The following is a 12,886-nucleotide window of genomic DNA, read 5'->3' on the forward strand; positions in this document are numbered from 1 at the left end:
GTGGATATCTAGGGTAATTAGCTTATGGTCGGATCACACCAATGAGGCATTGACTTCAGGTGTGGAACACCGGTCACTCATATTGGTAATGACTAGATCTAGGATATTGTTGCCCCTGGTGGGGGTGTGGATAAGTTGATCCAAAGCATTGGAGTTTATGAATTCCAGAAAGCATTGAGCAAAGGAGTTGGTACATGAGTAGTTTTCCCAGTTAATGGTGGGGTAGTTGAAGTCGGCCATTATTAGGGTGTTTGGTTGAACCCTAATTTTTTCCAGTACATCAAGAAAAGAGGAGTGGGAATCCTGGGGCATAGTGGGTGATCTGTAGCAAGCTACAATTTGGATTGCAGTTTTGCCCAGAGTTAGTTGCACTTGGATAACCTCGGCTGCATTATGCTGAGCAACTAGCCTGGAGGTGTGGATATCCTTAATGAATATGGACACACCTCCGCCTTTGGTGTTCCGGTCCGGGTTACATGGCCGAAAAGTGTGGTATGAGTTATAGCCTGGTAGTGCAGGGGTGCTTTCTGGAGCCTTGAACCAGGTCTCAGTCACTGCACAGATATCGATGTTCTCCATTTTAAGGAGTGCCTCGAGTGAGTGCATTTTGAGATTTAGACTTCTGGCATTAAGTAGCATCACCCTCAGTTTTTGCTTGCCTGTTCCTGTTACGGTGGTGAATTTGTCATTTGAACCTTGCCTAAAAAAGGCACTATATTGGCGGCAAGAACCTTAGCCAGTATCCAGAATCTCAGGGGTGACAGGTGCAGGCCATCTCTGGCAAAGCATCATGGTCTGTCGACCATGTCATCCCAGGCAGACAGATACTGGATCCCTTTAGAATGGCACTGGGAGCTTAGCCAATTGTTGAAGTCAATCATTTTGTCCTTGTACTGCGGCATCATTCTGGGTGATGGCAGAATACTACTCTGGGCTAGGGTCATACCTGCCTGGGCTACAAGATCGGAGAGCTCTTCCATGTCTCTTTTCATGTAGTCCAGGGAGGTATGTCTCAGGTCGTTCACACCAACATGGACAATGACAGAGTCATATTTGTACTTGCTGTGGAGTGATCTGAGTGCGTGGGTTATGTGGCGGATCCTAGCACCCGACAGGCAGCTGACAGTAACCTTCTCCTTCTTTAGCCTGGTGAGTGGGACATCAGTGTGCCTGACTATAGAGTCACCTATGACTAGTGTGCTGGGTACGTTGTTTTGCTTTATTGGCTGTGGTTGAGTGGCACACTGAGTCTGGGGGCTATGTGTCATTTGGGTTGTGTTGGGGGGGGTGGAGGTTGCTTGCATTTCTGCTTTGGAGGTCTCTGTTGCTTGAGCAGATTATTATTGACAGCCTCCGTGAATGTTTTTGTGTTTCTATGTGTGGATTTTGGTGGTGTAGATTTAGTGAGACTATGTGATGAGTATGGTGTGGTGCAAGTTTTTACCTTCTCCTCTTGACTGTCAAGTTCAGTCTTGATTGGAGAGAGCTTTACCTCCAGTTTGGCTAGATAAGTGCATCTCTCACAGGTTGTAGTGTTGGGTGGTAGGAGGAGAGGGTTGTTTGCGTACATGAGGCAATTTCTACATTGCCCCAAGATGCCCAGATTCATCAGATAGACAGGAGAGAACACTGGGAGCTGACCCTTGGACATGCCTGAATAAAAAAAATATTTTCCTCTAGATAAGTGAGGAAAGTGAGTACAAGAGCTGTTTTCCTCTAAGCAAATGAGGAAAGTAAGTACCAAAACTGTTTTCCTCTAGGTAATGAGGAAGGTCGAGTGCTGTAGTAATTAGTAGGTTATTTAGTGCTTACAAGTTCTGAATAAGTGCTGATCACAAATAAGCAAATTCAAGTGCTAAAAGTAAGAATCTGTATCTGGACTAAACTAGCTACAGGAAAGGGGGAAACAAGTGCAAATGTGGGCTTTTAAATCAGAAAGTTGAGAGAGATGGAAAAACTGATTAAACTCAAAAATTATTAACTAAACTAAAATAAATTAACTTTATAACATAACATGCAACTAGACTATTACCTAGAAAAAAATCTAAGTGCCTCTAAACCCACTGAATGTTTAATATTTGTGTACAAACTTTTTACATCTAAAGTTATCCAATAAAAATCTCCCCACACTACAATTTTATTTTGTCCAAAAATCAAAAGAATCTTTTTATATAAGAATCTAATGTTACTACAAACTTCATTAAATATGAATGTAACATGATTCCTATATTATGTAAAAAATAATTACTAGCTGCCACAATTGGATCCCCTGGTGGAGAAATCAAGTTTTATGGACTTTTGGCAAACAATAGAAATTAGCTAAAGTACAAGTATCTACATTAAATTTTGCTTCCACATCTTGCGTAGATAAATATCTAAGTCTGTGTCCTTTTGCCAAAATGTTTTTAAAATTTTCAATAGCCTGTTTGTATTCTAAACAAGTAGAAATTTTATAAACTTCCCCCTCATTCAGATAATCCATACACATTGTTAAATATTGGGAAAAATGTAACACCACTATTTTACTGCCTTTATCAGAAGGCTTTATAACCAACTCTCACCATTTATTCATACTTTATAGTGTATCCCATTCTTGTTTAGTTAAATTATAATGTATATTATTTTTCTCTATATAAAATTTATTAAAAACATAATCCACAGCAAAGTGTACCATAGAAGAAAAATGTGATATTCCCTCAGGTGTGAAGGGGTGGAATTTACTTTTAACAGGCACATTTGAAGTATCCAACAGACAATAGGCATTGATATCATCACTAGCAGAAAAAGAAGACTCACAAGTACAAAAACTACAATTTGTGTCAGATTCTGTTTCCTCCAAATCATTGCCAGAAAGAACACATTTGTCAACATCAAAAAAGTTACATAAATGAAGTATACAAACCAACTGAAAAATCTCACTTTGAACAATATATATTCAAACCATGCTGTAACACTGACATTTCACTTTGGTTCAAAACATAACCAGATAAATTTAAAATCAAGTTAACGTGTATCAGCAACAGTTTCATTAAGTAACAACAAGACTTTATAAACATCAATATCTAGTCCGTTTTTGGAGGTTATCATACCTCGGTTATTAAACGAAAACAAGAACCGGTCACGACAGCAGCAGATTTGACACCAGCAGTTTAATAAAACTTAACCACAAAGGATAAAAAATACTTCTTTAAGCACTTTTCGTTTGCTAAGTCAGCAAACTTCTTCAGAAGAAAAACAGTTAAAAATACGGAAGTACAAATAGAAAATGAGGCAACCTTTTAAACACTCAGACTCAAGAACGCGGGACAATCAAGTCAATCATTACCACCTCACTTTGGTTCAATTAAGGTGGTATGCACAATAATCACAGATAAACAGTAAATAGAATTTTGTATAAACAAACCCCCCCAAACAATAATAAATGCACAATGTCTAATACAAAACATTTAACTAGTTACAGGAGAGACAGTCAGATAAACCACCTGCCATAATCAGAAAAAAATAATGCTTTTTATGAAAATGGTACATATTCAAAGTTTGTGTTCAAACCGATTTTTCTTATGAAAACTTTAGGGCAAATCTCATTTAAAAGGAAAAAAATCTATAAATTAACTTTAAGTTTAACTGTGGTTAACCTTTATCTTCGCAAACTCCTTAGTTTCAAAATACTACTGATCGATAATTTGCAAGAATGTGGAGGTAGCCAATTTATTTACCATCAATGGTGTACAGTTTAAGCTCAAAAATAGGTTAAATTGTAATTCCATATACGTGGTCTATTTGGCCAAATGTACACGTTGCCCTGCCTTCTACATAGGTAAGACGGAGCGGAGCGAAGGCTCCGTGACAGAATGTATGAACATTTGTATGCAATAAGTCACAACAAGGCGGACAATGCCTTGGCCAAACATGTTCAACTAAATGTGGACCACAAATTCAAGTTTATGGCCATTGACCAAGTGTTGCACGACCCCAGGGGTGGCCCTACACCCCTAAAATTAGAAGAGCTTGAACTGATTTGGCAAATTAAACTCAACGCATACAATTCACCAGGTCTAAATGAGACTTGCTCGATCAGTAGTATTTTGAAACTAAGGAGTTTGCGAAGATAATGGTTAACCACAGTTAAACTTAAAGTTAATTCATAGATTTTTTACCTTTTAAATGAGATTTGCCCTAAAGGTTTCATAAGAAAAATCGGTTTGAACACAAACTTTGAATATGTACCATTTTCATAACAAGCATTACTTTTTTCTGGTTATGGCAGGTGGTTTATCTGACTGTCTCTCCTGTAACTAGTTAAATGTTTTGTATTAGACATTGTGCATTTGTTATTGTTTGGGGGGGGTTTGCTTATACAAAATTCTATTTACTGTTTATCTCTGATTATTGTGCATGCCACCTTAATTGAACTAAGTGAGGTGGTAATGATTGACTTGATTGTCCCGCGTTCTTGAGTCTGAGTGTTTAAAAAGTTGCCTCATTTTCTGTTTGTACTTCCATATTTTTAACTGTTTTTCTTCTGAAGAAGTTTGCTGACTTAGCAAACGAAAAGCACTTAAAGAAGTACTTTTTATCCTTTGTGGTTAAGTTTTATTGAACTGCTGGTGTCAAATCTGCTGCTGTCGTGACCGGTTTTTGTTTTCATTTAATAGCTTGGGTTTGCCGGAGAGTTTCTCAGTTTGTCATAGCGTCCGGTTTGGCAGCTAGTCAGAGCCTATTTACACTGGGAGAAGCTTTGGTTTTACCTGAAGCAGAAGACAGCAATACAGTAACAAATATCGTAACGGATAATCTAATATTCCTTCCAACAACAGTGTGGTAACATCTCTACTCAGCAAAATTGAGTCCATCTGCACCAGATTGGACCAACTTGACCAAAACCAACGGGCTATCAAAGATTTGATTCCATCTTGCACCAGTGCTGGTAACCTGTCATTGTCCCTGGTGAGTAGTGGCAGCCTTGGGAACTATCCGATTAAAAATCCAGGCTTGGACCAGTTGGTTAATGGCAATCTTTTACAACAAGGTTTGAAGGAAGCTGTTATCGGCAGGAGTGGTTTGATCGGGGCAAAGCCAGCTCATGGATACACCGCTGAGTTGTTAATGTCGGACCCAGCTAGGATGCCTAATCAGCTACTGCAGGAAGATATTCCAGTTAGGATGAATGGACATGCCAACCTGGAAGAGTTGGTTCAAACTGTTGAACATACCAACACTGCTCAAGTTTCAGATGATCTAGGAGGAGCACCAGCACTTGCAGCATGGATCACTGACAATTTTTCATTTTCTGGGCCAGAACCATCTGATGCTGGAGATTCTCGTTTTATCAAAGGTAACTTTGCAGATTCTCCTGACATTGTGTTCAAGTTAAAATCCTTTGATAACCACCTTATTAAATTAAAAAAGCTCCAATTGGAAATTTCTTATTTTAGGGAGTGTATGGTGCAGAAGGTCATACCGAAAGGCTTGCGTAGGTTTCAGTACCCGACAGGCCTTGTAAACAACTCACCCTTTCACACAGACTTAATAGAATTGTTTGACCGACAAGGAATAGAAATATTAGAGTTAATGGTCAAACATTACTCTATACTCGTTGATTCCTTGACTGGTGTAGTGACTGAACTGGACAGGAGTATAAAATCTGACATGGAGTTTGCTAGATATAAATTTGAATATAGCAGGGTTTTTAACAGTATAGACCAACATATGGGTAAACTTAAGGCTAACAAGGTGAAGAAATTGGACCGTGAGTGTAAGGTATACAAGCAGGGTACTGCTTACCCGGCTCCTTCCCCAGCGCAAGTATGGCAGGAAGGTCAAGTTCCTCAACATCATCGGGTAAAGGGTGATAACACTAACCCAGTCAACCATGTTACTAGTACCCAGTCTGTTCAAGGTTATGGAGAGGAAGAAGCTTTAAGTGCTAGTACTCCCATGGATGCAGAGAGAGTACTTGGTAATGATTGTGGGGAACTTGTTAATGGTTCTGGTTTCTCCGAGGTCCGGTGGAGTGAGAGATTACAGAATGGCCCTCGGGTATACTACAACAATAATAGACATCAGAATAATTACAATTTCAATCGAAACTCCAACCAGAATCAGAATTTTTGGCAAGCCAATCAGATGGGGATGAGGCTTAAACAACAGAAGAGCCTCCAACAGAACAACGTAAAATCAAAGTTCAACAAACACAAGACTTGACAACTGTGGAAGGTCAACTTGACATAGTATCTCTTGATCATGTCACATTGACAGGGGAACTTTGTTCCCAAGAGCATGTGTCTACTGGTAGTGTCTCATGTCCACACTCCAGTTTGTCTTCTGATGTGCCCACTATTATTTTCAATAAGGAAGGCGACTTCAAGGTTTATAATTTTTCATCTTCTATTATTACCACAGATATAGTGGACTTTTTGTCCAAGGAGCATACGTATGTTCCCACACAACAAGTGGACTTGGTTAAGTTAATTATTGAAATTAAGTCTTTTACTAGGAAATTGAACTTCCATTTGCTGTTCGGCAACTCCACAGACATATTGGATAATACTGTTTTTCGTGTTTCTAGTACTTACAATCCACCTCTGCATCCTGTTCTACAGGTTTTTGAACAAATATGCGAATTAAACATCAGGCAGGCAGTCAAAAGCAGTCCTAACTTCAATCCTTCATCGAATACTACTCGTGTTGAACGAGAACACTTGCAGTATATTCAATCTCAGGATATCCGCATGTGTAAACCTGACAAGGGTGGTGGATTGGTAGTTTTTGACAATTTAGACTATACTGAATGCATGACTAGTTTACTTTCTAGTATAGCCTGCCAACAGAGTTCCCGGTCGGAGGTCAATAAGGCTTACAGTCAAATTAAGATCTGTATCAATGACCTATTCATTGAGGGCAGAATTGAACAGAACATGTTCAATTTTATGTCAACATCTTACCCCAAATATCCCTACCTGTTCGGTATTCCTAAAATACACAAAGACCCACTTAATCCACCTATGAGACCCCTGGTTGACAGCCGTGGTTCTCCCACGTATTCTTGTGCCAAGGTCATTGACGCAATTTTGCAAAAATATGTAGTACTAGAGGGCCAATTCTGTAAAGATTCATGGTCCTTTTTGGCTAAGATTAACAGTTTAGAGTACAATGAGAATTTTAATTTTCTCACAATCGACGTCAAAGACTTGTATACGTGTATTCCCCAAGACATCAGTACAGAATGGGTAGGTTATATGTTAAATAAACATGGTGCCCCAAACTCGGAGATTTCCTTGGTGTTAGAATTACTCGACCTTGCACTGTCAAATAACTTTTTTATGTTCAACAACGAATTTTACCTGCAGAAAGTGGGCATAGCAATGGGCTCTCCGTGTGGAGCCAGTGTAGCTAATTTGGTCATGGCACACTGGGAATCGGAATATGTATTTCATAACAACAACGTCAAAAAGGCGCTTGTTTATTACACCAGATTCCTTGACAACATCTTCATTTGATTAAATGGGAACCATGAGACGGGTCTTTTTGTGTTGGAAACATTTAACCAATCTACAGATTTTCTACAATTCACATCTAATTTCAACATGGAAGCCATAGCATATTTGGACATCTGGTTAAATAAGGATAGATCACTAGGCTGTTATACCGCGAAAATCCACAGGAAAAGCACATATTCGAACTCCTTTCTCCACTACACAAGTTGCCACCCATTCCATCAGAAACATTCAGTAGTTAAGGGCCAACTAGTGAGAGCGTCTCATATCAGTCAAGAGGTAGACTTGGAGGAATGTGAATTCCTGAAAAGCCTATTTTTACAACGTGACTATCCCAAATCCTTACTGGACTCCCTCATTGAGGAGGTTAGTTCAAAAAGGCATAGACAAGTTTTTAAACTTATCTTGTCCATGAGGCCCCAGGTACTTGGTGACACTAATACCCCAAGTACACTAGTACCTGTGGGCCAACAAGTGACAACAAGCCAATATAAACACAAGTTTCAGCTTAGTTTTATAACAACCTACAGTGTACAGAGTAATCTCTGTATGGAAATTTTGCAGAAAAACTGGGAACTCTTTAAATCTAACCAAATGTTATTTAACAAAATGGGGGGTTCACCTAAAGTTATTTTCAGACGTGATAGGAACTTGAAGAACCTTTTAGAAAAACAGCGTCATAGGACTCCCAGGTTGGTGGGTATGATCAAATGTGAGAATTGCAATTTTTGCAAGAATGTGGAGGTAGCCAATTTATTTACCATCAATGGTGTACAGTTTAAGCTCAAAAATAGCTTAAATTGTAATTCCAAATACGTGATTTATTTGGCAAAATGTACACGTTGTCCTGCCTTCTACATAGGTAAGACAGAGCGAAGGCTTCATGACAGAATGTATGAACATTTGTATGCAATAAGTCACAACAAGGTGGACATTGCCTTGGCCAAAGATGTTCAACTAAATGTGGACCACAAATTCAAGTTTATCGCCATTGACCAAGTGTTGCACGACCCCAGGGGTGGCCCTACACCCCTAAAATTAGAAGAGCTTGAACTGATTTGGCAAATTAAACTCAACGCATACAATTCACCAGGTCTAAATGAGACTTGCTCGATCAGTAGTATTTTGAAACTAAGGAGTTTGCGAAGATAAAGGTTAACCATAGTTAAACTTAAAGTTAATTCATAGATTTTTTTTCCTTTTAAATGAGATTTGCCCTAAAGGTTTCATAAGAAAAATCGGTTTGAACACAAACTTTGAATATGTACAATTTTCATAACAAGCATTACTTTTTTCTTGTTATGGCAGGTGGTTTATCTGACTGTCTCTCCTGTAACTAGTTAAATGTTTTGTGTTGGACATTGTGCATTTGTTATTGTTTGGGGGCTTTGCTTATACAACATTCTATTTACTGTTTATCTGTGATTATTGTGCATACCACCTTAATTGAACTAAGTGAAGTGGTAATGATTGACTTGATTGTCCCGCGTTCTTGAGTCTGAGTGTTTAAAAGGTTGCCTCATTTTCTATTTGTACTTCCATATTTTTACCTGTTTTTCTTCTGAAGAAGTTTGCTGACTTAGCAAATGAAAAGCGCTTAAAGAAGTATTTTTTATCCTTTGTGGTTAAGTTTTATTAAACTGCTCATGTCAAATCTGCTGCTGTCATGACCAGTTTTTGTTTTTGTTTAATAGTTTGGGTTTGCCGGAGAGTATACCTCAGTTATTGTCCATCTCTATTTCCTTCTGTTTGACCCTCTTCCTTCTATTATTGAAATCTCATTGGTTCCAAAAGTTATTTCTAAAATATTCTAGTTCTTGTGGTCGGGGTAATGGCGGATAACCCCCTTCATCCTCTTCCGATTCTCTCATGCTGATGACTACTTCTGATGATGCAAAGGAAACACTCAGTTTAGAATTAGCTTCACCCAATGAGTAACGCTTCTGCTGTTGTCGTTTCTGATTGGCCAGCTTCTTAAAGGCAAAGCCAGTATTGTAGTCATGGATATCCCACTCCAGTTTATTTATTTTTCTTTTAATAATTTTATTTGAAGCTTCCTCCAGCTTCACATTCAAGTTACACAATATTTGGTCAAACTGTTCAAGACTAAACTGTTCAGCCAAAGCATTGCAGGAAACCATAATTTCTTCTTTCACCTTATGCTGTTTAACTGTATTCCTCTCTATTAGGATGCTTGGCCATTCAGTCACACACTTATGAGCAGCTGAAATCCATTTTATTTCAAACTGCTTATCTAGAGAGTCAGAAGCATCAAAAGGAGTAGTCAGATTTAAAAAAAACAAAGCCCTCTAGGTGTTATATCTAAGTCTATGTAATGCTGAAGACTCAACATATTGAAGTGCAAGGCATTTTCTTTATGCAACAACTTCTCTAAAGAATCTAAAGCACCTTGAGCATCCTGAGAAATATGAGCCAATTCTAGCCGACCCACACAATGGAAGGGGTTATGTAGTCTCTTCTTAACCCCTTCTGATAATATTCTTTGCCATGGTTTAACAGTTTCAGTCATTCTCGAGAATAAATTACCTTCTCCTTGATGCTGCAACCTATTTTATATTAGTGAAAGTAAAAGATCTTTTAAAATTAGGTTACAGGAACATATAAGAGACATTAAAAATAAAAGAAAGGAAAGCCCTATTGCGTGTCATTTTAAGTCTGTACATGGGGGAGGATATACAGATTTAAGGGGCTGTATTTTAGAAAATATAAAAGCTGAAAATGTTGTTTGAAGAATAAGTTGTTATATAAGGAAACTGTTTTTATTCTAATATATAATACAATGGCACCTACTGGTTTGAATCAGGAACGCAACTGGAAGTTTCTTTTGTAATGGAGAAGTTTTAAATTAGTATATTCTTTCATTGAACAATTGATTATAGGTTCATAGGTTCATAGGTTTATACTAGGCTATCTGCCCTAAGGCATTTATAAGCCTAGCCCAAAGTTTTGTGGCTTACGCCACCCCTTATATGAAAAAATACTGTGCCCATTAGTTTGTTGTGCCTCTGTCCAGCAGTGACACAGAGATGATTCCCGGGGTAAACCTACGATCTCCCATCCACAGGTCAAGATTTCTCTTGAACAGAGCCAGCGAGGTGCTCTGCCTCACATGGACCGGGATTTTATTCCACAGCATAGGGAGTCTCTGAGTGATAAATCTATCCCTCCAGCACGTCCTATTTATATCCGTGCTAAGGTTTAAGTCGCTTGCTCTAGTGGTTTTGGTGGATTTGGATTTTTGAGGTGGAGCATGTCCATTAATTCCGAGTTGGACATGGCCTTGTATGTCAGGCACATGTCACCTCTGAGCAGACGGTATGCGACTGAATAGAGCTGGAGTTTCTTCAATCTGGCAGCATATGACAGATTTTGGAGTCCCTTTATCCTTTTGGTGAGGAACTTTTGGGGTCTCTCCAATTGCTGCAGATGTCGGGTGAGATACATCCCGAATGGGGCATTGTACTCGATCATTGGTCTGATAAGTGAAGAGTACAGGGGAACAATGACCTCACTAGATCTGGATGTGAATCCCTTCATGATCAGGTGGGCAATGTAGAAGGTCTAACCACTTTAGCAATGTGAGTGTCAAAAGAAAGGCCACTGTCAACCTGGGTCCCCAGGTCCCTGATAACCTCTTCTGTGCTTAGTGGATTGCCGCCTATATGGTAGCTTGGGGTTACCTTGTTTTTCCCGAAGGGTATGACTATGCATTTTTTGGCGTTTAACTTCAGGCCATGGCTCTGGCACCAGCTATCTGTTTCCGTGAGTCCCTTCTGAAGGATATCCGTGTCCGATGCACTTTCCACTATGGCGCCCAGTTTGCAGTCGTCTGCAAACTTTGTCAGCCAAAGTCCTCCCATGTTGGCCTGTACTTCTGAGAAGTAGATGCCGAACAATAGGGGGCCAAGGACCGAGCCCTGTGGGACACCACTTGTGACCGGCTTGGTGTCTGACATAGCGCCAGCAACTCTAACCCTGTGGGTTCTGTCCTTAAGCCAGTTTGCAACCCATCTTGTGACATATGGATTTACATTTAAGCTGGTAAGATTGATTGTTATATTGGTATTACTACATATGGGGTGTGTATTTTAGTTTGATTTATCTCCTGGAAGGCTTGTATGCTGAGGAGCTAGAGAGTTTGAGAGTTTATTAAACTTGTGCTTCTTGAAACACTGGTTTTGGTTGTTCAAGAATATTTTGTTCTCTCGAGCTATCAATCTTGTTCACTGGATTTTTATTAGGTCTAAAAACTTCTAAGCATATCCAACGTTGATGTTGGCAGTGAATAAGTCTCAAAGAATGATGGAGTTTTTAATTATGGGGAGTTCATCTATGACATTTGGGAAATTGACATGGACTTCTGGGATCATGGGAGGGGGATCTGTAACAGGCAATAAGCTGAAAATTGATTTTTTAGCATCATCTCTAATTCAGTAAGTGGGTCTCTGTGAATCTTTCTAGAGGCAATATGGTCTCTTACAAGTATGGATACACCACCACATTTGCCAACGGGACTGAAGACATGGTAGACAGAAAACTCAGGTATGGAGGGAGTGTCTTCTGGGAATTTAAACCAGGTTTCCATGATTACACATATATATGAAGTCCTTTCAAATTCTGGAGTACCTCAAGGTTGGCAGAAAGTTATTTAGACTTCTGGCATTGAACAGAGCCCTCTTAACGTGATCCTATTTTTTATATCGATATATTTTCTATGTTGGAATGTTTATTAACTGAACTTTACCTAAAAAGGCACTATGGGGGTAAAAATGCTTTAGCCATAATGAGAAATCCTTCGAACGAGAGGGTCAGACCATCTTTTGCAAAGCAAGAAGACAGCCAAGCATCCTGATCCATGCTGATACACACTGGAATGACACCAGTTTTCTAGCTAATTGTTGAAGCCAGTGATCTCTTCTTTGTACCTAGGCATCATTCATGGAGGAGTCCTCTTAGTTGTAGGGTCTTACTGCATTTGTGACATGTAGAGAGATCTCAGACATGTCTATTTGTATATGTCTCAAGGTTTTTTGTCCCAAGTCATTCAACATCACATGCACAACTACCATGTTATTGTTATATTTCTCTGGTGCAAGAGTCCTAAAGGCTTTTGAAATGTCTGAGATTGTGACATCTGAAAGACAACTCACTGCCACCCTGTCTTTATCCAGTCTAGTGAGTTGGGGAATCTGTGTGTTTCACTATGCAGTCACCAATTACTAAAACATTTTTGTTTCTGGAGTGGTCTGGTGTACCGGTACTCAGATCCTTTGTCTCATGATGACTCTTTGTTAACATTGTCCAATCTGGACAGATTTCTAGAGCTAAGAGGTTACAAGATCTGTTTCCCAGCTGGACTTTCCTAGTAA

The sequence above is a fragment of the Protopterus annectens genome, chromosome 10.part0, assembly GCF_019279795.1.
Source record: "Protopterus annectens isolate FY-2018-M chromosome 10.part0, PAN1.0, whole genome shotgun sequence".
Taxonomy (NCBI): domain Eukaryota; kingdom Metazoa; phylum Chordata; order Ceratodontiformes; family Protopteridae; genus Protopterus; species Protopterus annectens.